The sequence below is a fragment of the Coregonus lavaretus genome (genome assembly GCF_964263955.1).
Source record: "Coregonus lavaretus genome assembly, chromosome: 4".
In the NCBI taxonomy this organism is placed as follows: domain Eukaryota; kingdom Metazoa; phylum Chordata; class Actinopteri; order Salmoniformes; family Salmonidae; genus Coregonus; species Coregonus lavaretus.
The window spans coordinates 24,998,448-25,025,002 of record NC_139991.1 but is presented as its reverse complement, the minus strand read 5'-3'; the positions used below and the strand labels follow the sequence as shown (position 1 = coordinate 25,025,002).

At 42.2% G+C, this 26,555-nt stretch overlaps 2 pseudogenes across 2 annotated transcripts in view; both read left to right on the top strand.

Moving 5' to 3' along the window:
* LOC311128599 (2-hydroxyacyl-CoA lyase 1-like) overlaps nucleotides 1-26,555 on the top strand; it is a 239,437-nt pseudogene that overhangs the window by 84,430 nt on the left and 128,452 nt on the right. The window lies entirely within an intron of this gene.
* The window catches only part of LOC311128525 (2-hydroxyacyl-CoA lyase 1-like), a 77,743-nt pseudogene continuing 52,008 nt past the window's right edge, over nucleotides 821-26,555 (top strand). The window contains exon 1 of the transcript in view: nucleotides 821-825. The product of the transcript in view is annotated as a 2-hydroxyacyl-CoA lyase 1-like (transcript). The remainder of the gene's footprint in view (nucleotides 826-26,555) is intronic.

Sequence of the window (26,555 nt, the reverse complement as noted above, 5' to 3'; positions counted from 1 at the left end):
GTAATGCGGTTTGGTAAGAAGAATGCCCCTCTCCCTACCGGTGTGATTACTACCTCTGAGGGTTTAGAGCTTGAGGTATTCAACTCATACAAGTACTTGGGAGTATGGCTAGATGGTACACTATCCTTCTCTCAGCACATATCAAAGCTGCAGGCTAACGTTAAATCTAGACTTGGTTTCCTCTGTCGTAATCACTCCTCTTTCACCCCAGCTGCCAAACTAACCCTGATTCAGATGACCATCCTTCCAATGCTAGATTACGGGCACGTAATTTATAGATAAGCAGGTTAGGGTGCTCTCGAGTGGCTAGATGTTCTTTACCATTCGGCCATCAGATTTGCCACCAATGCTCCTTATAGGACACATCACTGCACTCTACACTCCTCTGTAAACTGGTCATATCTGTATACCCATCACAAGACCCACTGGTTGATGCTTATTTAGAAAACCCTCTTAGGCCTCACTCCCCCTTATCTGAGACACATACTGCAGCCCTCAGCCTCCACATACAACACCCATTCTGTCAGTCACATTCTGTTAAAGTTCCCCAAAGCACACACATCCCTGGGTCGCTCCTCTTTTCAGTTTGCTGCAGCTAGCAACTGGATTGAGCTTCAAAAAACATTCAAACTGGACAGCTTTATCTCCATATCTTCATTCAAAGACTCAATCAAGAACACTCTTACTGACAGTTGTGGCTGCTTTGCGTGATTAATTTTTACCTCTACCTTCTTGCCTTCGTGGGGTTGTCTGTGTCCAATAATGTTTGTACCATGTTTTGTGCTGCTACCATGTTGTGCTGCTGCCATGTTGTGTCGCCATGTGGTATTGCTACCATGCTGTGTTTCTGTTATTTTATTTTTTATTTTTTATTTTTGGGGGTAGATCAGCTTTAATATTGCAGATAGATTGTAACTTCCATCAATGTAATTGCCTGCATCACTTCCAATCCCCCATATGTATTTTTTCCTCGCAAATATATATATACACACACTACCGTTCAAAAGTTTGGGGTCACTTAGAAATGTCCTTGTTTTCCATGAAAACATACATGAAATGAGTTTGAATAGGAAATATAGCAAAATGAATAGGAAATGTAGTCATTGACAAGGTTAGAAATAATGATATTTAATTGAAATAATAATTGTGTCCTTCAAACTTTGCTTTTGTCAAAGAATCCTCCATTTGCAGCAATTACAGCCTTGCAGACCTTTGGCATTCTAGTTGTCAATTTGTTGAGGTAATCTGAAGAGATTTCACCCCATGCTTCCTGAAGCACCTCCCACAAGTATGTCAACTTCTGAAGCTGAAATAAATCAGTGTACATATACAGTATCTACATTTTTGTAAATATTAGAGTATATCTTTTCACTGAAGAAATGACACTTTGCTACAATGTAAAGTAGTGAGTGTACAGCTTGTATAACAGTGTACATTTGCTGTCCCCTCAAAATAACACAGCACACAGCCATTAATGTCTAAACCGCTGGCAACAAAAGTGAGTACACCCCTAAGTGAAAATGTCCAAATTGGGCCCAAAGTGTCAATATTTTGTGTGGCCACCATCATTTTCCAGCACTGCCTTAACCCTCTTGGGCATGGAGTTCGCCAGAGCTTCACAGGTTGCCACTGGAGTCCTCTTCCACTCCTCCATGACGACATCACGGAGCTGGTGGATGTTAGAGACCTTGCACTCTTCCACCTTCCGTTTGAGGATGCCCCACAGATGCTCAATAGGGTTTAGGTCTGGAGACATGCTTGGCCAGTCCATCATCTTTACCCTCAGCTTCTTTAGCAAGGCAGTGGTAGTCTTGGAGGTGTGTTTGGGGTCGTTATCATGTTGGAATATTGCCCTGCGGACCAGTCTCCGAAGGGAAGGGATCATGCCCTGCTTCAGTATGTCACAGTACATGTTAGCATTCATGGTTCCCTCAATGAACTGTAACTCCCCAGTGCCGGCAGCACTCATGCAGCCCCAGACCATGACACTCCCACCACCATGCTTGTACTCCTCACCTAGTTGCCGCCACACACGCTTGACACCATCTGAACCAAATAAGTTTATCTTGGTCTCATCAGACCACAGGACATGGTTCCAGTAATCCATGTCCTTAGTCTGCTTGTCTTCAGCAAACTGTTTGCGGGCTTTCTTGTGCATCATCTTTAGAAGAGGCTTCCTTCTGGGACGACAGCCATGCAGACCAATTTGATGCAGTGTGCGGCGTATGGTCTGAGCACTGACAGGCTGACCCCCCACCCCTTCAACCTCTGCAGCAATGCTGGCAGCACTCATATGTCTATTTCCCAAAGACATCCTCTGGATATGACGCTGAGCACGTGCACTCAACTTCTTTGGTCGACCATGGTGAGGCCTGTTCTGAGTGGAACCTGTCCTGTTAAAGCTGTAATGCATCCTGATGTCTTTGCTTGCTGGGTCAGTAGGGCACCTCAGAGACAACTACAGGTCTTGACAGGTGGTCATGTAGTCAGCAACCATCTTCTGGTAGACAGACTGCTCACTTTGAACAAGCAGGAGATGCTGCACTTGTTTTTTCAGATTGGCAGATCTGAAGACCTGATAGTTGTTCCTCTTGCACTGCCAGCACAGGTCTGTCCTGGGCTTAGTGCTTGAGACGTGGGGTAGCAATTGTCACCACAGAGTCTTGAAGGAAGACAGCCCGACTGCACGTACCTCTGGAAAATACACAAATAATGTAAGATCAATAAAAATAGTGCCAATCATGTTGCCGGTAAATGCAATAATAAAAAAGGGTTTGTTTATGCTTTACATACTTTACAAGTGTTGTCATTGATTCCTTGTAGAGACGCCACACCGCTATTTTTGTCACATGAGATGGCAGCAGCTTTCCACCAAAGTGTTTGTGTCCTGGGTGGCGTCCTGGTAATACTATTGCATTATCCTCTGCATAGTTGTTGATGAAGTTCATAACTCGCTGCAAGTCGTCATGCTTCAGGTGTAACCTGCGCTTGCTTGGGCCATCTATTTTTGAATTAGACCATTCTTCTTGTATGACTTGTGGAGGAGAGTCAGGCGTGTTCTATTGATGCTGAAAAACAAATTCCAGTTACAAATATTTTAGCAATAAAAGATGAGGCTTACCCAGACACAATTCTCTAAATTGACATCTAGCTAAGTGGATGGGTCTCTATTGTCTAGACCTGTTCACATGTTCATGAAATACAATAGATGGGCGTAATCACCCCCAGACACACCTGGCTAACTTGATGGGTCATGTAATCATTGGGCAAAGTGGAGTCTTTTGTTTAGATATGTAAATTAGCTAGATAGCTAGCTAGCAAAACAATGAACCATTATCCCAATCTATACAGTACTAGGAATACAAACCAATTGCCATAGCTAGCCACGACGCATGAAATGCTGTAGTATGAATCTGCAGGTAGCTAAAGCTAACCAACTAGGTTCCATTTTAGCTATCTAGCTAACATTAGGCTATAACTAGCAATGCAAATGATTTTTTTAGATATATATAATATTACTAAGCAGATCATGTAATCATCTGGCGAAGTGGAGTCTTTTGTTTAGACATGTAAATTAGCTAGCTAGCTAGTTAAACAATGAAAAATTATCCCAACCAATACAGTACTAGCAATACAAACCGATTGTCATAGCTAGCCACCATGCATGAAATGCTGTAGTATGCTGAAATAATAGATCCCAGAAATGACTATATGCACAAAACGCTTATTTCTCTCAAATGTTTTGCACAAATATGTTTACATCGCTGTTAGTGAGCATTTCACCTTTGCCAAGATGATCCATCCACCTGACAGGTGTGGCATATCAAGAAGCTGATTAAAGAGCATGATCATTACATAGGTGCACCTTGTGCTGTAGACAAGAAAAGGCCACTAAAATGTGCAGTTTTGTCACACAACACAATGCTACAGATGTCTCAAGTTTTAAGGGAGAGTGCAATTGGCATGTTGACTGCAGGAATGTCCACCAGAGCTGTTGCCAGAGAATTTAATGTTCATTTCTCTACCATAAGCCACCTCACCAGGGTCTTGATCTGACTGTAGTTCGGCATCGTAACCGACTTCAGTGGACAAATGCTCACCTTCGATGGCCACTGGCACGCTGGAGAAGTGTGCTTTTCACAGATTAATCCCGGTTTACACTGTACCGGGCAGATGGCAGACAGCGTGTATGAGGTTGTGTGGGTGAGCGGTTTGCTGATGTCAACGTTGTGAACACCCCATGGTGGTGGTGGGGTTATGGTATGAGCAGGCATAAGCTACGGACAACGAACACGATTGCATTTTATTGATGGCAATTTCAATGCACATAGTTACCGTGACGAGATCCTGAGGGCCATTGTCGTGCCATTCATCCGCCGCCCTCACCTCATGTTTCAGCATGATAATGCACAGCCCCATGTCGCGAGGATCTGTACACAATTCCTGGAAGCTGAAAATGTCCCAGTTCTTCCATTGCCTGCAAACTCACCATAAATGTCATCCATTGAGCATGTTTGGGATGCTCTGGATCGACGTGTACGACAGTGTGTTCCAGTACCTGCCAATATCCAGCAACTTCGCACAGCCATTGAAGAGGAGTGGGACAACATTCTACAGGCCACAATCAACAGCCTGATCAACAGCCTGATGCAAGAGGCAAATGGTGTTCACACCAGATACTGACTGGTTTTCTGATCCACGCCTCTATCTTTTTTTAAAGGTATCTGTGACCAACAGATGCATTTCTGTATTTCCAGTCATGTGAAATCCATAGATTAGGGCCTAATTATTTTATTCAATTAACTGATTTCTTTATTTGAACTGTAACTCAGTAAAATTGTTGAAATTGTTGCATATGGCGTTTATATTTTGTTCAATACTATCAGTTGAACATCATCATTGTCATCAACCCCGTATCCATCTTCCTTTCCTCCCTTCTCCCGCATTTTGAGAAAGGGGAAAGCAGAGATGACATGAGGAATCACCCAATTACAATTGAGGGTCACCCAGGGTTCGCAATCGGCATTCCTGATGCTGCTTTGAGATGGAACAATGTAGTAGTGTCACCTGTCATGTGTACTGTAGCTAACTGCCTTTATGGAAATTCGAAGTAAGCTTTATTTAAAAAAGGCTTTTCAATGGCTGTATTGTTAAGTGGGTTATTTTGTAAAAAAAAACATATACATATTATTAGTGTAATCATGTATTATTATTATTATGAAAGAATATGAAATGATGTCAACACCAGGTTATGAAGGTTTTTCATTCCACATTCACAAATGTTTCCAAATTACCATGACTCTCTGTTGCTATGTATGGAGCAGTGGCGGCTCCTGAAAAAATTCTCAGGAGGGGCAATTTTTCTGATGATTTAGGTGACCTACACACATTTAAAAAAAAAGATATGTCCAGCAACAACATGAAGACAGGGGCAGCATATAAGTCAATACCAGAAGCATTTATTGACTGATCTCAAAAGTGTTGGCTTACCAGGGTTGGTGGAGCCCTCAGTTTCATCTTTGCCTCGCAAAGCTAACTCAAACACTCCGCAAAACTTCACACACTGGATTAGCCGGCTGAGGATGTGGCGGTTCTTGCTAATGTCGTAGTAAATATATTTGTTATAGTGAATATGGAATATGATATGTTGAGTAAAATGTTGTGCTAAGATCTATTTAGGTCAGGAGCTGGTTATAAGTTCTGTTCCTATCCAATAACAATGGACAAAAGGGTCCTATCTTGTCAGCCTTGTCAGCAGGTGGCCAAGGACAACACTCACGCCATAGGCCTCTCAGTTCTTCCAACTCACGAGTTCTTGCTCTGAGGACACACACACACACAAACACACACACACACACACATCATCACTGTTAAACACACACACACACACACACATCATCACTGTTAAACACACACACACACACACACAAAAATCCCCTCTCTTAGGCTGAACATTTGAAGACAGAGAACCCGACTCAGAGCCAATGCAACAGTGACAGTAGCCTGGAGGTGACCTCGCCCAACTCATCAGGACCAATCAGAAGATCAGAACTACTAGATTGAACCTACTTCATTTATTGCATAAAATGTCTGCACACAATGTTTCGGGGCTCTCTTCAGATAATAATAATAATAATAATAATATGCCATTTAGCAGACGCTTTTATCCAAAGCGACTTACAGTCATGCGTGCATACATTTTTGTGTATGGGTGGTCCCGGGGATCGAACCCACTACCTTGGCGTTACAAGCACCATGCTCTACCAGCTGAGCTACAGAAAGTGGATACTCATGGATGCGCATTGCAATTGTAAAATGTCAACACAATTGGAGACACCACGTCATTTTTGGAGACATGTTATTGACAGTAAACTATTGTAGATGCGACTGCTAACTAAATAAAACATTTTAGCTGGCTAGCTAATCATCTTAGCTAAATGTGGGGCAAACAATTCAGTTATTTACCGTTAATTTGAGGGATTGGGGTGAAAGAAATCGAGTTACATAGTGATACTTTACGATATACTGTATTGACAATATCGCAATATTTTAGCGCTAGTTGGCTGTACCTGCACCAAAACACCATTATTGTTCCTTCATAGCTTGTTCTCAATCTTTTCACATTGGGAGCCAATTAGTTTTCAGCACTTTTATTTCCATGACTGATCAAAACTCGTTCTCATGGCTTTCTGATCCCTCTGCAACAGACATATGGTGCGCAATAAAATCACAGTATCGAATCGCAATACGTATAGAATCATGAGACTCGCAATGCTGATGCATATATCTTATCGTGAGGTTCCTGGCAATTCCCAGGCCAAGTTCATTTGCCACAACAAATCTCTTCGCTAGCAAACGCGATGTCTTCTCCAAAACGACAATGTGTCTCCAGCAATGTTTACTTTTTTGACGTTCTATGGCATCTCCACTTTCCAAGCATATATGACCACATGTAATATTTTGGTAAGTGATGCAAATAGTGAACTATGTAGGGCCAGGATGTAAAATATATGTAGCTGCAGCAATTTCTCTTATCTGATATGGTAAGTAATGGGGCTTAATTTATAGCTCCCTAAGAGTTTGACGAACGGGTCCGTGAACGCGATTCCAGATATATTTACCTCTGAATAAACTGCCTTTATTACACCATATCCACATCCAGTAAACTTGTGATTATCAACACTAACCTCATCGTTGTGGCGGCGGACAGCTAGCCTGTATCCCTCGTCATCCAGTTGAGTGAGTGGCAATGTCTTTTTTCGTTCGTACCAATTTTTGGAAAATCCTCGGGTGTAGGACTTTCCGCCTTTAGTAGAAACCTGTTGAATTATTAAATTTGGTCTGGGAGGTCCTAATTGTTTCGTTGCCAATTTATCTTAATTTGTTCGCCGACAAAAAGGAACTTCTTTCAAAGACACAATCGAGTTGGACTGAAGCCTAGCCATTTTGATAGTAGTAGTGAATTGATTGAGGCTGCTACCTGGTCTTTTCTTAGTTACGTTCATTCGTGGTTACGTTATGTATGACGAAAGCGCGTAAGTGCAAGCCCACAGACACCCATAGAGAATGTATTGAAAGCTTTGAAATGTGAAAAAAATAGATTTTACATGACAGGCTATGAGAGACTTCTGGGCGATTTTCAACCTGACTGAAATCGCCCAAAAAACGGGCGGGGCCATTTGAAGCACGACTTTAGCCTGATTTGACATTTAGTGGCTGTCAGATCAGACGTGAACACTGATAACTGCTGTTGCCGTGATATAATTTTTTATAAATTTATTAAAATCATATATATATATATATATTTTTTTTTTTTTTATAATTCATTAGAAAAAAAATCCCTTCCTTTTCCCGTTTGGCAGTGCGTCGCCCATATCGCCCTATTGAACAAGCCGTCCCTGGTATGGAGGCATATAGCTGTCGATGTAATTTGCATGTCATTGTCTTCACGCAGTCAGAAGCGCTGTTCACAAGTGTCACCGCAGTGAACAAGTCCATATCTTTGGCCTGTAGTAGTCTGTTAGGCGGCTCGAAAAGTGACAACAGTTTCATAACAAGGTGCGCAATGAAAAGAAAACTGCTCTGCGTAATGGCACTAAGCAGCACGGTAGCCTCGACGCGCACCTCCGCTCCAAGGCCTCGTGTGTTTTCCACCTCGGTCAGTAATGTGGATATGTCGTGAAAACTCTTCACCACAACTTTGACCGTTGTCAAGTGGCCAGTCCATCTCTGGTTCAAGAGACGTTTCAGGGTATCGCCTTTGTACAGAATAGCCACGGTTGGCTTCCTGATGAAGTTGTACAGCATGTTGCATACTCCAAAAAAATAATCGACAGCTGCTTCACTGGACATGGCATGAATCACAACCAGATGAAGTTGGTGATTAAAGCAGTGAATATATGGTATGTTATGATCCAGCTTGTTTTGGAGCAATTTCTGCACACCACCATGCCTGCCAGACATGAGTGATGCGCCATCATAAACTTGACTCAGGATTTTGTCCGTGCTGAGTCCGGCGCTGGTGAGCTCATCAATGATGACACCTGTCAGAGCCTCTGCATCACTTTTCTCAGATGTGGCCATTACCAAGAGGCGCTCACACAGACCATAGTGTTTGTCAACAAAACGCACAACTACAGATATGTTTTCTTGGCTTAAAGGATCCCGTGTGACATCCACTTTAATACCAGCTATCGCCGACTTGTCTCACTATCTCCTCTGTCACGAGATTGCTCATCATTTCGAGAATCTCGTTTTGTATCTGTGGGCTGGTATAGCGTGCATTCTGTGGGATTGTTTTTGTAATCCGTGTCAGTTCAGGATCTTTGCGCATGGTGTACTCAAAGAGAGACAAAAACAGCCCCATTGAGCTATTATCATCTAGCACACTGGCAAAACCAGCATTATCTCCACGTAACGGCAATTGATTCACCACTAAAAACTCCAGCATATCAATTACAGCTGACATGTAGTATCTGTTGCGAGCCAGTTGCTCTAAATTTAAGAGTGGTGTCGTATATGATGAATGGTGGCAATTATCGCTGTCAACAAAAGAGTCCATCCATGCTGCATCGTGTCAGAAGTTTTTATTCATACCACGAGGTTACAGCATAGATTACAGACACGCGTTGTCCGGAGAACGGCTCCTCAAGATTGCTATGGCCGTTCTAACGTCTCATCGTTTAACCCCTATTTATAAACACTGATGCCCCCTCTTCTGGCCAATCACCAGTCTCCCCTGTCTACAACCCACCTCCTGTCTGTGATATGTGGTATTACACCTAAAACATTCCCTCTTGATACTACCATAAACAACATTCTATTTCTTCATGAAAAACATTTAACAAAGGCATAATCTTCAGATACGATATTCCCCCCTTTCGAGACGAAATAAACGTCTCGAAAACAAACAGAATAAGATTATGACGATCAACCATTTATCTCATTGAGTATCTTTAACATTAAACCAAACACATTCTCCTCTAGAGTGTAAATACCTTCCTATGAAATACCTGTTTATGAAGTGTGAATACATTACTATGACATATGAAGAAATCTCTATGGAGTGTAAGAGCGAAAAACTGTCCAGCAGCCATCCATCCATATCAATCAAGACAGTAAAATTCTCTCACGGTCCCTCTGCCCCAGGCAACCACCGTCGGTACTCCAGATAACCTCATTAACCATGTAAATACATTTGAAACTATGATGCCATTAAATACACATGTTTCCCCTGCAAACAAAATCCTATCCAGAAACATCCACTCTCAGGCTGGTCAACCCATAGGACCTGAAAGGGAATCTCTCCCTGCTTAAACCTTCTGTCCCTAAACCCCATCGAAATAAACAAAAGCATCTAAGATCCTCATCTGCATTCAATAACATCAAACATCATTCTACCAAAATTAATACCTAAGAATATGACACAATTATGTATTACACATGTCTATATTTCATTGCCAACACTGGAATGTAGTCCACTACACTTCATCTCCCTGTAGTGTCCTCTTCCAATGGACTTGTTGATGATGGAATCAGCCACACCCTCCTTGTGTCATCTCCTCCAGTCATATTGTCCCTTCATATTGTCTTTGTTTGAGTATTCCAATCTCCACATGTTCTCCCAAATGCTTCTGGAATGACAAGAAAATAAACGACCAAACAGTATCTTTTGCAAAACAACATTTTCAAATTAAACCTCAACATCAATTTAAGAATATAAAAATGACCTATAAATGATGTATGAATCACATTAACCTATCCCCCCCTTGATTCATAAATCATACTAAAATCATACTAAAAAAATGTTTTCCTTGAAACAATAAAAATAAAATGATCAAATAATCAAAAAGGATATTTATCCATTCAGTAGTCCATCTAGACCCCCTCGTCCGTCTTCGTCCAGATCCGGAACAGTCAACACCGGCATCATTCTCCAACCTATTTCAATCTCATAGCTTCCTCAAAAGTCAGTACAAACATCACACAGTGTTATCAAAGCTTAAACTAGAATCTGACCCATCACTGCCCCTACTGGCCTAATTGATCTTGCAACCAAATCCTTTCAAATGCATCCCTTATAATGCATCTATAACCCCAGTGATCTTATCTGAACTATCTGGACTCAAAGTATAACTAATATTTATCAATATTATCTTCCCAAATGTTACACCATACCATGAATGAAGTCCCCCCTTCTCCCTTAGACTTACCCTTCAATGATAGGCTTGAAGACTATGACATGTCGCCATGTCACCCTTTTAACCCTAGATTTAGCTGTGTCCAATGCTATCCCTCTTATAATGGTAAAACCTCATATGGAAGCTTCAACGTTGACATGTAACCAAATCCTGTCCATCCCTAATACAAGTATATATATGCTTTATCACCCCCAAACCCCTAAATATCTCTAAAATTCCCCATAGTCACATTGTCAGTCAAAAGCTAATCGTTTAATCATCAACGTCCTGCTCGTCTTACTACCTGGTCCATAAAAATTACATTATATTTGTCATCTCTAACCTTATGTTCATGCTTACCCAAAGTTATCATATAACATCCCAATATGATATTCCTATAAACATACCCTTTACCTCATATGTTTTATTAGAACAACAACAACTTTTATCCCTACTGTTTCACCTGCATACTTCAGGATTCCGTTGTTACCTGATTTTCCTTTCCCATTTAACAATTCCCATAGGGTAATCTCTTTACCCAAGAACACTTAAACCCTACTGTTCTGACAACTACATTATTTTATCGGTCAATGACTGTTGCCGATACCACAGTTATGACAAAGCATAACCCTGACCCAGACCCGCTAGAGGCTGCGCAACCGTCCAACACGTCTTGGGCTGGCATCCCCAACAGACATCAACCCTCAAGATTCCTCACTGATTCTTACAGAATGAGTTAATCTATCTCTAATTTTCACAACAGAGGAACGAGCAGCACTGATCAGATGCCCCCCCCCCCCCCCTCCGTCATCAAAATCAAAAGACCCCATCCTGCAGCTTCCATGATGAATCTATATTCTCCATTTCAGATTAATCTATATTACTCTCTACTACTATCTGCTCTACTTTTTTAACCCTATTCGTAGTAACCTAAACCCCTGAGTCTCTCTTGCTGCCTCCTTTAATTTCAGAAAAGTTGTCATCCTTCCTACATTTGCTATTACCATCGTATCATTAATCCCTTCCCAAAGTTACCATTAACGTTGTTGATTTAGTTGATGAATTAAAACCCTTAATTCCCTCTAGTGGGAAACTACCAACATCCTATTCGATTATTCCCTGTTGGAGTGACTACTGTAATAAACTTATCCTTAACTCCCTCTGTGACTGTGGAAAGTTTTACAGACTTCAAATCTTCCATTATAAGCATCACCTTACAAATTACATAGCCCTTTAACCAATCATTCTTAACCGGAACAAATTTCTATGCTTTCACTAGATAAGTACACATATTCTCCCTGATCTTTATCTGTAACATTACGCAACATAAGTGAACAGTCCCTCCTAACCCTCTTCTAAACTATACCTCCTTTTACTCCTGGTCCTGATAACAATACTTATTCTCCATAATTATCTCTCCATATGAGAGAAACGTCCCCATCCTAAACCCTAATAAGTGTTTTCCCCCTAAAATTGGTGCTGTATTGGTTCCCTTATAATCAAATGCAATATATTTATGACTTTAATACCTATCAATGTTGAAAGAGTTAACTTGCTTCTCACTGTTGTTATAATAGACTGAAGTGTTAATGTCCTTATTTACTCCTAGTTTTCCCCCAGTTTTCCCCTAAGACTTTGAACTCTTTCCTTGTACTTCCATCCATCACCACTAGTGTCACTTTTTCCCCAAATCTCAGTCCTATCTCTAAATCCTTGACTTTCAAACTTTTGATTATAACAAAAGGTACCCACAATTACCTTGATCTTCCTATTCTAAAGTGTCATTCATTACTGTTCTCTCTCTCCCTTACTACTAACGTTAAAACTTAGCTTACTGTCTCAGAGTTCCTTCACCCCTAGTTCTCCTAACTTATTTTAATCTAATCTTTTCTCTCATAACATTTAAAACCTTTTCCCCTGATTTATTGACAAAATCTCCTACCACCAAATTTTTGGAATATGTGATTGGGAAAGTTCCCCACCTGCTTCTGACTCATTACACACAGACTTGGCAAACGACTAAACACCTTTTAGCCTAACCTCAAATCTCTTTGTGTCAGGATGTAACCCAGAATAACAGTCACTCTATTAAGTTTATTTTCCCAGACAGATTGTCTAACAGGTAATCTAATACATTATCATCCTTCCTAGGATATTATCTTTTAAGCAAATGATTCCCAAAAACCCTACTTCGTAAAATATTCTACCAGACAGTCAGTCGTCTAGTGTGCATCTTATTGTACGCTTCAATTCTCTTCCCAACACTACAATAACAGTATCTTCTAATATTAGTACTTTAAGAGTAAGTACTACCTCAAATCCCTATCCTAATTAGTTATCAATTAGTGAGATGTTTAACCTCTTTAGGCTGAACACAGATAAGTTTTCCCCTATTCACTATCACTTCTAATGGCCGGTGGTTTCAACTGTTAGCTATTTTCTCTTCTCCTCTAATCGATGCTCTCAGCTGATACCCCCCTTCCGGATATTGTTCAGTTGAAGCTGTAACAGTGATTGTTGATTTGGTTCACTCTGATTCTTCATCACACAAGCTTCTCTTCTCCACCAATTGTATGATTGACTTCTCAGAGTTTCTTCGTCCTGTTCTTTGTTGTTGACATATCAGGATTCTTCAAAAGCTTATATTTCAAGTTCTGTCCTCGAAATATCGTCTTCCATCATCTTCTTACTTTTCTTCAGCATCTTTGCCTCAATGTATTCTTCTTCTCCTCCAATTCTTGGGATTAAAAATGTTCTCCGCAGGTTTTCTCCTTGTCTCTTCTGTATCTTCAGCGTCTCGAGCTGTTCCTCTAGCTCCCTTACCTCTCCCAAAGTCGTCTCTTCCTCCAGGCCTGATACGCCTCGGTCTATATCTCCTATTTCTTCTTTGCCAGTCATTGTAGGATAAAATCCTCTTGAACATACAACACCTTTAATCTCCAAATCTTCATCACTTTCTTCATCAGAACTCGAATCTCTTGTCTCCTTCTTCGTTCAACTTTCATCAGAGATCAAGTCTCCAGTATCCTTCTTTCCTCTCTTGCCACTTCCTTCTGATCACAGAGTCACCTCCACCCATGGCCTCTCATCAATCACTCTCATCGTCATCATCCTCATCTCCTTAAGTTCCCAGACATCTCGGTTTTCTTCCGTCTTCTTGATTCATCTTCATCGTTGTTTCTGCTCGTATTCGTCTTCATCTCTGATGCCATAATCACCCTGCTGGATGATGTCTTTCTGCTGAATCCATATGTGAGAAAGGTGTACTAACATCTGCCATTAGTCTCTCCTAACACTACCTTAGTTAAATAATTACTATTTTAGTCAATTTTCCCCTATATCAACCCTTTTAAATTCCTTTATTGTGAACTATGTTATTCTAGCCTGTATAGCCTAAGTAGCCTTCCCCCCTGTAATTCTTAATATAACCTAAACAAATCCATTAACAATCCTGAATAATTAACCCCAATTCCTATTCCTATGTCACCAATATCAATTAGTGTTGGCTATCTTACCACAACCCATCAAATGCAAGTAAATTAAGTTAGTAAACTTCAGACTAAAATACCCATAAACAAAGCCTTCTAACCTTACAACCCTTCAATACTCCAATTCCCATAACCCCTTGCTCTATTAGCTCTAATTATCATAAATTTACAGAAGAATCCTCAATCCATCCTGGATTCCCAACACATCTGTAATTAAACCCCAGTGATACACAGCTTCCAAAATGCAATTTTTAATGAAATAGTATTTGCCAAGCCCATGTAAAATTGTCATAACATCACATATCTTGTTAGGATGATTTTGTGTACTAGCCTGATCCGATCCTCTCCTGCATCATGTGATGTCACGTCATGTGACGTCACGCCACGCACACGTCAGCCCCTCCTCTCTCTCTCGTCTCGCCGTTCCATGTTCCTCTCATATTTCAAAAAACATAGAAACACACAAGATTTCAGCAGTTTATGCAATTAACCAAGTTATCCACATTCAAGATTCGTCCGCTTTACATTCGCTCTAAGACTTTAACTCAGGACGAATAGATCGCCCAAAAACCTTGATTTTAATCCGTCATTTAATTATTTAATTCAATCTATTATAATCCGTTATCCTATATTTAATTTATAAATTCAATAGGCTACAAAACAAGTTTCATCTTTAACCAATCGCAGTTTAAACTTATAAGATTCGTGTTAAACTCTCCCTGTGCCTATTTGTTCCGTCGTCTGTGTTCCTCTGTCTCCCCCTGCAGTTTAACCAATGTGTTGTTTTGCAGAATCCCACACATGCGCAAATATCATTTTAACCTCATGCTTGAGTTGCAGCATCCCCTCGTGGTGTCGTTTAGTGCCGTAAAACAAAACGTTCCCTAATCTCGTGCCATAAACTCCCCTTTCTGTAGTGTAGTGTCGCAAAATTAAACGCATGCGCACAACCATTCAAAAACCCCTTTTCACCGTGGAAGAAAGATTCTCTCTTCTCTCTCCCCAAACAGAATAATACCAGTCCAGCTGTAATTCCCATTTCCCCCTTATAGTCAAACAACATTTAACAGCGCTCACAAAACATACAACCTGACTTACAGACAGTGACAAGTTTAAGAGACTTTAATCCATCGCAATGGAATCTCTAAGGATATCCGTTAGCATGTAGCACGCAACACAATTAGCCTGTAGCATTAGCCTTTAGCTTAGCCTAAGGTACACCGTGGCACAAAACACAATTAGCCGTTAGCCTTAAGCATTAACATCAGCCTTTAGCCACGATGTACCACGTGGCCTGAAACAACCCAGCCTTAGCTTCAGCCTCTAGCCAACTGCCGCCTACTAGCTATACAAATGAACACCCCGCACCGCGGCCCAATCATTGTCCATGATTATCAATAATATCTCCTTCTAACTTTGTGTTGCCGTAAGTTCTGGATAATCATAGAGAGGTTACCCCAAGCATTATAGTTCGTCAACCATACGATGAGTATATAACATACATATAATTCGTCCAGCTTAATAATTCCCAGAATTAACCATACACCACATAACGCGTTGCAAGGATTTTATGGCCCATTCCTATGAATCGCCTCGATTCGAGGGCTTTTCCAGATCCCCCGGTGCCCTAATTATGCAGACATCTTCCCAACATTATTCTCTACCAATCCATTTGTACAATCCATTGTTGTAAACAGCGTTTACACATCAACCAAATTTAAAATATTTTCGTTCAGACTCCCAGTTAACAGCCATAACGCCACCCGAAACACGGTCGTAAGGGTACACTCCTCCAGTGTACATAAGCAGTAACAAAACCAACCACTTAGCTGTGTCTAGTCGGGTCATGACTCCAGACCAAAATCAGCCCGAGTTAGCTTGTCGACTCCAAATGCAGCAAAGAAGGATTGCATCATCCCTCCTGGCAAGCTCGCCATTCTGTCGTATATGATGAATGGTGGCAATTATCGCTGTCAACAAAAGAGTCCATCCATGCTGCATCGTGTCAGAAGTTTTTATTCATACCACGAGGTTACAGCATAGATTACAGACACGCGTTGTCCGGAGAACGGCTCCTCAAGATTGCTATGGCCGTTCTAACGTCTCATCGTTTAACCCCTATTTATAAACACTGATGCCCCCTCTTCTGGCCAATCACCAGTCTCCCCTGTCTACAACCCACCTCCTGTCTGTGATATGTGGTATTACACCTAAAACATTCCCTCTTGATACTACCATAAACAACATTCTATTTCTTCATGAAAAACATTTAACAAAGGCATAATCTTCAGATACGATAGTGGAAATCTCTTTTCCTGTCTCTCTACGTTTTTCTGAATCTCTCCACATTGCTTCACAGGCTAACTGTTCTTTTGAAGCTGCATGCTTATTTAAGCCCTTGCCTGTTCCAATTGCATGCTTCCAATCATTACATCCCTTAATGGAGAAGTTCGCGTCCGATGATACAGATTTGAATTTCCTGCACGCATAACAAAATGCGGAGTCCTTTTCCACCGAGTACTCAAGCCAGTCCCTGTTCAAATACCAGCTAGAGCAGGGGTGTCAAACGTACGGCCCGCGGGCCGGATCAGGCCCGCAAACGGGTTTAATCCGGCCCGCGAGATGATTTAAAAAATAAAAATATGTTTTTATTTTTTATTTTTATTTTTTAAGTATAAAAATGCGCTGCAATTTTTCAATAAAATAAACTGCTGTTCCAATTTCGTCCACTGGATGGCGCAATAGCAATTGTGTTAAGCAAGCAAACTGTTTATACCGGGGCAGAGCAAGTAGGTCAAGCACGTGCAGCCAATGAGCTACTTTGTTTTGCCCGCGATATTTATTACGGCTTCTACTTTTAACATTATGTGCTTTGGCACCCTCATTGCCCCAATATGTCTCTGTCAAAAAAGAGAAAAGTGGACGCAGAGTGCAGAGTGTTCCAAGAAAAATTGTCATCATATTTAATCACGGAATTGAATGGGAAAGCTGTATGTTTGGTGTGTTCAGAGCATGTTGCAGTGCTGAAAGAATATAACCTTCGTCGCCACTATGTGAGTCTTCATGCCGACAAATATGACAACTTTCAAGGACAGCGGAGATGAGAGAAGGTGAATGAACTGTTGGCGGGTCTGAAGAAACAGCAGTCTGTGTTTACTCACAGCCGAGACATCAGTGACGCTGCAGTGAAAGCTAGCTACCTCATTGCTAATGAAATCGCAGTGGCTTCAAAACCATTTAGTGAGGGTGAATTTGTAAAAACATGCATGATGAAGGCAGCTGAGATTTGGTGCCCTGAAAAGCGGCAGGCTTTTGCAAATATCAGCCTGACAAGAAACACAGTTGCAGACAGGATTTCCGATCTTTCAGTGGATTTGGACAGCCAGTTGAAGCAAAAAGTAAAGTCATTTATTGCGTTTTCGGTTGCAATTGATGAAAGCACGGACATTACAGATGTTGCACAACTGGCCATTTTTTCATCTGCGGAGTTGATGACACATTGACCGTCACCGAGGAGTTCGTGGAGTTGGTGCCGATGACAGATACAACGACAGCAGCTGATATTTTTACCGCACTGGTCGGCGCGCTGATCAGGGTCGGAGTGGACTGGTCCCGCGCTGTCAGCCTGGCTACAGAAGGTGCGCCCTCAATGATCGGGAAAAAAGCAGGCGTTGTGACAAAGTTCAGAGAGAAAGTGCAATCTGCAAATGGAGGACGTGATTTTTTGACTTTTCACTGTATTTTGCACCAGGAGGCTTTGTGTTGCAAGTCATTAAAGATGGATAACGTCATGAAGGTGGTCATCCAAACTGTTAATTTCATCCGATCCAGAAGCCTGAATCACCGTCAGTTTGACAGCCTTCTCAGAGAGAAAGACCACATCTATGGCCTGCCATACCACACTGAGGTAAGATGGTTAAGCCGAGGTGCTGTGCTGAGGCGTTTCTTTGATTTACGAGAAGAAATTGAACAGTTCATGGAAGAAAATGGCAAACCAGTGTTAGAATTTCATTCCGCAGAATGGATGCCGGACCTTGCATTTATGGTGGATGTTACAGAGCACCTGAATAACTTGAACAAACAGCTGCAAGGGCGCAACAATACGTTCTTTCAAGTTGAAGCTGTCATTGTGGGAGACGCAACTTGCCGGTGGTGATGCAGCTCACTTCCCCTGTCTGAAAAATGTGTGCGCGACCCAACATGTGGCAGACATGAAGCGGTTCAAAGATAAAATAACTGGACTGTTACGGGAGTTTGAGCAACGCTTTCAGATTTATGTTTATATGTTTTTATGTTGATGTGCTATTGTTTTTAATTGATTTTATTTTATTTGTATATTTAACCTATTCTTGACTCTGTGGTTCTTGCACTTGTTCGGGGAACAGGATTTCATTATTTTTATCTACATTTCTGCCTGAGAAATGACACCCTGATATAGTTATGTGATCTGTGAAACAGTTCTGTTAATCACTGAGGCATTGTGTGTTTGTGTGTTCTTTTTCTTAAAAATTTTCAAATAAACTTGACGTGTTTTATGATTAATAGTGATGTTGTGCTTGTACTATTTTGGACACACTGTCCTCAGGCTCCAGCTTTATGTTGTATGTTGATCGTATTAAAACAAAGAAAACAATCTGAAGTTGTTGTTTTTAAGTTATATATACCATGATTTTTCCGGTCCGGCCCACTTGGGAATAGATTTTCCTCCATGTGGCCCCTGAGCTAAAATGAGTTTGACACCCCTGAGCTAGAGGAAAATGATCATTTTTTTTAACCAAACATTTTGACTGAATATTTCCTCAACACAACCTTTTTGGGTTTGTCCATGCTGAGGTCACTCATACCCACTGATTCAACAGGCAGTTGTGGCCCAAATGCTGCCCCGGACTCCACGGAGCTACTAGCATCAGGCTCAGACTGTCGTCCAGGGTCTCCTTCTCCAACTACAACATCAGGAAGCGTCGGTGTCGTATCCAATTTGGCAGAGGAGACTGTTGGTGGGCTTTTCAACCACTTACGGATATATATGACGAACTGAAGCGAGTAAGCCGGCGAAAACTCATCCAGCTTTCAAAAATGCGCGGTAACTGTTGAGCGGCTACACTGACGTAGGCTACGTCACGTACGTAGCCTAACTTTCTTTTTATTAAGGCCGTGATAGGCTGTTGCAGTGTAGATTCCCATCAATCAAACAAAATCACACCATTGTTTCTTTATATTTTTTATGTTTTAATGATAAAGAATGCAACATTAATGCAACACAAAATTAGCAACTATTATAATATATATATATATATATTTTTTTTACATTTACATTTACGTCATTTAGCAGACGCTCTTATCCAGAGCGACTTACAAAATTGGTGCATTCACCTTACAGCCAGTGGATAACCACTTTACAACCATTTTATTTTTTATTTTTTTTGTGGGGTGAGGTAAGGGGGGGGTAGAAGGATTACTTTATCCTAACCCAGGTATTCCTTAAAGAGGTGGGGTTTCAAGTGTTGTTCCACCATTGGGGTGCGAGAGCAGCGAACAGTTTTGACTGGGCTGAGCGGGAACTGTGCTTCCACAGAGGTAGGGGGGCCAGCAGGCCAGAGGTGGATGAACGCAATGCCCTCGTTTGGGTGTAGGGACTGATCAGAGCCTGAAGGTACGGAGGTGCCTTCACAGCTCCGTAGGCAAGCACCATGGTCTTGTAGCAGATGCGAGCTTCAACTGGAAGCCAGTGGAGTGTGCGGAGGAGCGGGGTGACGTGAGAGAACTTGGGAAGGTTGAACACCAGACGGGCTGCGGCATTCTGGATGAGTTGTAGGAGTTTAATGGCACAGGCAGGGAGCCCAGCCAACAGCGAGTTGCAGTAATCCAGACGGGAGATGACAAGTGCCTGGATTAGGACCTGTGCCGCTTCCTGTGTAAGGCAGGGTCGTACTCTCCAAATGTAGTAGAGCATGAACCTACAGGATCTGGTCACCGCCTTGATGTTAGCGGAGAACGACAGGGTGTTGTCCAGGGTCACGCCAAGGCTTTTTGCACTCTGGGAGGAGGACACAACAGAGTTGTCAACCGTGATGGCGAGATCATGGAACAGGCAGTCCTTCCCCGGGAGGTTCAGCTTGACGTGGTGATCCGTCATCCACACTGATATGTCTGCCAAACATGCAGAGATGCGATTCGCAACCTGGTTATCAGAAGGGGGAAAGGAGAAGATTAGTTTTGTTTCGTCTGCGTAGCAATGATAGGAGAGGCCATGTGAGGATATGACAGAGCCAAGTGACTTGGTGTATAGCGAGAATAGAAGGGGGCCTAGAACTGAGCCCTGGGGGACACCAGTGGTGAGAGCACGTGGTGCGGAGACAGATTCTTGCCACACCACTTGGTAGGAGCGACCTGTCAGGTAGGACGCAATCCAAGAGTGAGCCGCGCCGGAGATGCCCAACTCGGAGAGGGTGGAGAGGAGGATCTGATGGTTCACAGTATCAAAGGCAGCAGACAGGTCTAGAAGGACAAGAGCAGAGGAAAGAGAGTTAGCTTTGGCAGTGCGGAGAGCCTCCGTGACACAGAGAAGAGCAGTCTCAGTTGAATGACCAGTCTTGAAACCTGACTGGTTTGGATCAAGAAGGTCATTCTGAGAGAGATAGCAAGAGAGTTGGCTAAAGACGGCACGCTCAAGAGTTTTGGAGAGAAAAGAAAGAAGGGAGACTAGTCTGTAGTTGTTGACATCGGAGGGATCGAGTGTAGGTTTTTTGAGAAGGGGTGCAACTCTCGCTCTCTTGAAGACGGAAGGGACATAGCCAGCGGTCAAGGATGAGTTGATGAGCGAGGTGAGGTAAGGGAGAAGGTCTCCGGAAATGGTCTGGAGAAGAGAGGAGGGGATAGGGTCAAGCGGGCAGCTTGTAGGGCGGCCGGCCGTCACAAGTCGCAAGATTTCATCTGGAGAGAGAGGGGAGAAAGAAGTCAAAGCATAGGGTAGGGCAGTGTGAGCAGGACCAGCAGTGTCATTTGACTTAACAAACGAGGATCGGATTTCGTCAACCTTCTTTTCAAAATGGATTCAGCAGGGAGGTGAAGGTGGTAAAGAGCTTCCTAGGGTTAGAGGCAGATGCTTGGAATTTAGAGTAGTAGAAAGTGGCTTTAGCAGCAGAAACAGAGGAAGAAAATGTAGAGAGGAGGGAGTGAAAAGATGCCAAACCCGCAGGGAGTCTAGTTTTCCTCCATTTCCGCTCGGCTGCCCGGAGCCCTGTTCTGTGAGCTCGCAATAAGTCGTCATGCCATGGAGCAGGAGGGGAGGACCGAGCCGGCCGGGAGGATAGGGGACATAGAGAGTCAAAGGATGCAGAAAGGGAGGAGAGGAGGGTTGAGGAGGCAGAATCAGGAGATTGGAGGGAGAAGGATTGAGCAGAGGGAAGAGATGATAGGATGGAGGAGGAGAGAGTAGTGGGAGAGAGAGAGGGAAGGTTGCGACGACGCATTACCATCTGAGTAGGGACAGAGTGAGTAGTGTTGGAGGAGAGCGAGAGAGAAAAGGATACAAAGTAGTGGTCGGAGACATGGAGGGGAGTTGCAGTGAGATTAGTAGAAGAACAGCATCTAGTAAAGATGAGGTCAAGCGTATTGCCTGCCTTGTGAGTAGGGGGGGACGGTGAGAGGGTGAGGTCAAAAGAGGAGAGGAGTGGAAAGAAGGAGGCAGAGAGAAATGCATCAAAGGTTGACGTAGGGAGGTTAAAGTCACCCAGAACTGTGAGGGGTGAGCCATCCTCCGGAAAGGAACTTATCAAGGCGTCAAGCTCATTGATGAACTCTCCAAGGGAACCTGGAGGGCGATAAATGATAAGGATGTTAAGCTTGAATGGGCTAGTGACTGTGACAGCATGAAATTCAAATGAGGAGATAGACAGATGGGTCAGGGGAAAAAGAGAGAATGTCCACTTGGGAGAGATGAGGATTCCTGTGCCACCACCCCGCTGACCAGATGCTCTCGGGGTATGCAAGAACACATGGTCAGACGAGGAGAGAGCAGTAGGAGTAGCAGTGTTTTCAGTGGTAATCCATGTTTCCGTCAGCGCCAAGAAGTCGAGGGACTGGAGGGTAGCATAGGCTGAGATGATTTCTGCCCTATTGGCCGCAGAACGGCAGTTCCAGATGCTGCCGGAGACCTGGAACTCCATGTGGGTCGTGCGCGCAGGAACCACCAGGTTAGAGTGGCAGCAGCCACGCGGTGTGAGGCGTTTGTATAGCCTGTGCGGAGAGGAGAGAACAGGGATAGACAGACGCATAGTTGACAGGCTACAGAAAATGGCTATAATAATGCAAAGGAGATCGGAATGAAATGAACTAAACATCTGGGAAAGCGAGAGAGCGGGGCCTCCTTCACTTACGTTTCACTGAAATATAACTCTCCCAACTTCCACCTCAGAAAGATCCACCTCACTTTTTAAGAGATCTGTGCCTCAAGTGGGGGTTGCCAAGCATTTTTGGGGGCGGGCCCGGCCCCCTATGGCCCGCCCATAGCGACGGGTGTGGTCCTCTTAAGCACATTATTTCAATATTTCCTAGCTCTGAATTGACGCAGGTTACACTTTTGCAAAACTACTCGGTTAAAAATAAGAGCATGAATGACAATAAAGGTATGACTTTAATTATATGCATAATGATGTAGTAAACAACATCGCTCAGCGTGGGAACTTTTGGTGGGGGGGAAGTAGCCTTTATAAGTCTCCATGGTGGGTAAAGACCATCACTTCGTTGTCTTGTTGGGAATAGTAATAATTTGTGACAGTACGCATTGTATTAGTCTAAGAGTTGTTTTTCATTTTATTTCTCACATTAAAAAGACATTTGAGAAGGATTTGAGAAGCGAATTGCTTGCAGTTGTACATATGACGCACAGACACACTAAAGCTGTACAGTGTAGTTAGAAAAGACAGTTTACATTATTTGCAGATGTGTTCCCTTTTATTTACAAATCGAAAAATTTAACATTTGAAATGAATGTGGCAGAACAGTTAAGCCAAGAGTTCCTGTGGGAGTCTTCTCCTTCAGTCTTTTTGCCTCCTATGCCTCGTTTCCCATTAGATGGGATTTTCCCAATGCCAACTTCACCTGAGACAGCCGCTATCCAGTGTCATGTGTTGCTGAATTACAGATCTCGCTATCCCAATGTCGCTGCTGTCCATGGTGCTGAAATATCCAATCTCGGGCTATTTGCATACATAGGACCATTCACACTTGACACCACACACACAAGTTAATGCTTTTTCTCTCACACACTTTTGAACATTGTACAACCTGCAACAAGACACTGAAACAACACTTAATTTCAAGTTTGTTTCTTTCTGAATAAAGATTAAATCAATGTGTGGAAGGAGATTGGACAATGTATAGGCATTCCCTATAGCTGTTTTTGACTGGAGCATGATCCGATTGCTTTGTTTGAGCCAGAATGGAAATTTGGTCTGAGAAACGACGCCCATTATAGCATGACTATTTCAGAGAGAATTAACTTTATGTTATATGTAAAAATATAAATAAGGCAGTGTTTATATGACCCCCTTTCAAACAGTCACTTATTTATCACTTTCTTGCAGATATACAGTGCATTCAGAAAGTATTCATACCCCTTAACTTATTCCACATGTTGTTTTCTTACAGCCTGAATTCAAAATGGATTCAATTATAATATTTTCTCTCACGCAGCTACACACAATACCCCATAATGACAAAGTGAAAACACGCTTTTGAAATTTCTGCAAATGTATTGGAAATTACATACAGAAATATCTCATTTACATAAGTATTCCCACCCCTGAGTCGATTAAAGCTGTGTCTTTCTGGGTAAATCTCCAAGAGCTTTGCACAACTGGATTGTAAAATATATGCAATATACATTATATAGACAGCCATTTTTTTTTTGCCATAGGTTTTCAAGCCGAATTAAGTCAAAACTGTAACTAAGCCACTCAGAAACATTCAATGTCGTCTTGGTAAGCAACTCCAGTGAATATTTGGCCTTGTGTTTTAGGTTATTGTCCTGCTGAAGAGGGAATTTGTCTCCCAGTGTTTGTTGGAAAGCAGACTGAACCAGGTTTTCCTCTAGGAATCTGCCTGTACTTAGCTCTATGCCGTTTATTTTTATCCTAAAAAAGTATCTAGTCCTTGCCAATGACATGCATACCCATAACATGATGCAGCCACCACCATGCTTGGAAATATGAAGAGTGGTACTCAGTGATGTGTTGTGTTGGATTTGCCCAAAACATTACGCTTTGTATTCAGGGCATGAAGTTCATTTCTTTGCCACATTATTTGCAGTTTTACTTTAGTGCCTGATTGCAAACACAATTCATGTACAGGTTTCCTTCTTTTACATTTACATTTTAGTCATTTAGCAGACGCTCTTATCCAGAGCGACTTACAGTTAGTGAGTGCATACTCTGTCAATTAGGTTAGTATTGTGGAGTAACTACAATGTTGATGATTCATCCTCAGTTTTCTCCTATCAAAGCATTAAACTTTCTAACTGTTTTAAAGTCACCATTGGCCTCATGGTGAAATCCCTGAGCGTTTTCCTTCCTCTCTGGCAGCTGAGTTAGGATGGACACCTGTATTTATGTGGTGACTGGGTGTATTGATACACCATCCAAAGCGTAATTAATACCTTCACCATGCTCAAAGGAATATTCAATGTCTGCTTTTTTTGTACCCATCTACCAAAAGGTGCCCTTTTTTGCGAGGCATTGGAAAACCTCCCTGGTCTTCATGGTTGAATCTATGTTTGAAATTCACTGCTCGACTGAGGGACCTAATAGATAATTGCATGTGTGGGGTACAGAGATTGTGTAGTCGTTCAAAAATCACTATTATTGCACACATAGTGAGTCCATCTAACTGATTATGTGACTTGTTAAGCACATTTTTACTCCTGAGCTTATTTAGGCTTGCCATAACAAAGGGTTGAAAACTAATTGATTAGATTACTAGATACTAGACTCTGTCAATATGTTTTTGGAAGTGGCTCTGCATTTCTTGCATACATATCATATTTATTTAAGGATTATGACGACTTTCTAAAAGGACAAAGCTGTTTCTGTGTGCTCCCTTGTCTCCACTGTCACTCACCACATCCCTCGATGCGTGCAAACAGAGCATCTATATCAGGGATGGGCAACTCCAGTCCTCGGGACCTGATTGGTGTTAAACTTTTTCCCCAGCCCCAGCTAACACGTTTGACTCTAATAATCAAGTACTCATGGGTTTCAGTTTAGAATGCAATAAGTTTAATCATCTGTGTTTGCTAGGGATGGGGAAAAAGTGTGACACCCCTCCGACCCCCAAGGACTGGAATTGTCCATCCCTGATCTATATGGTAGGACCAGTACCAGACCTGAATGAATGTGTCTGTTTTGAATATTCACGGAGACAGAATGATGTGGTTGATAGCAGAGACGTCATGCCAAAAGGGGGCACAGGGTCACTTGCCCCCTCAGATTTGTGATGTTTAAATTTGTCTTGTTATATTTTCTCTGTCATACTACTAACCATGAAGTTGGCTTTAGCTAGCCCAGATAGGATCCCAATCTCCCAACCTAATAACTACACTGAACAAAAATATAAACGCAACATGTAAAGAGTTGGTCCCATGTTTCATGAACTGAAATAAAAATCCCAGAAATGTTCCATTCGCACAAAAAGCTTATTTTTCTCAAATTGTGTACACAAATTTGTTTACATCCCTGTAAGCGAGCATTTCTCCTTTGCCAAGATAATCCATCCACCTGACAAATATGGCATATCAAGAAGCTGATTAAACAGCATGATAATTACACAGGTGCACCTTGTGCTGAGGACAATAAAATGCCACTCTAAAATGTGCAGTTTTGTCACACAACACAATGCACAGATGTTTCAAGTTTTGAGGCAGCGTGCAATTGGCTTACGGACTGCAGGAATGTCCACCAGAGCTGTTGCCAGATACGTTTATGTTTATTTCTCAACCATAAGCCAAGGCGGCTTTAGAGAATTTGGCAGTACTTCTAACTGGCCTCACGACTTCAGACCACTTGTAAAGCAGCGTATGGGCGAGCTGTTGGCTGATGTCAACGTTGTGAATGCCCCATGGTGGCAGTGGGGTTATGGTATGGGCAGGCATAAGCTACGGACAATGAATACAATTGCATTTTATCGATGACAATTTGAATGCACAGAGATACCGTGGGATAGTGTACGTGCACAAAGTGAATTTGTAACATGTATATCATTCTTACTTGTTGTTCTTTATATTTACTACCATTGCCTATTGTAAGTTGCCTCTCTGTGTTTTACTGTGTTGTGTAATACTCCGCAGGTAGCATTATGCCATTAATACAGCCCTTCCTTTGTTAATAGCGTT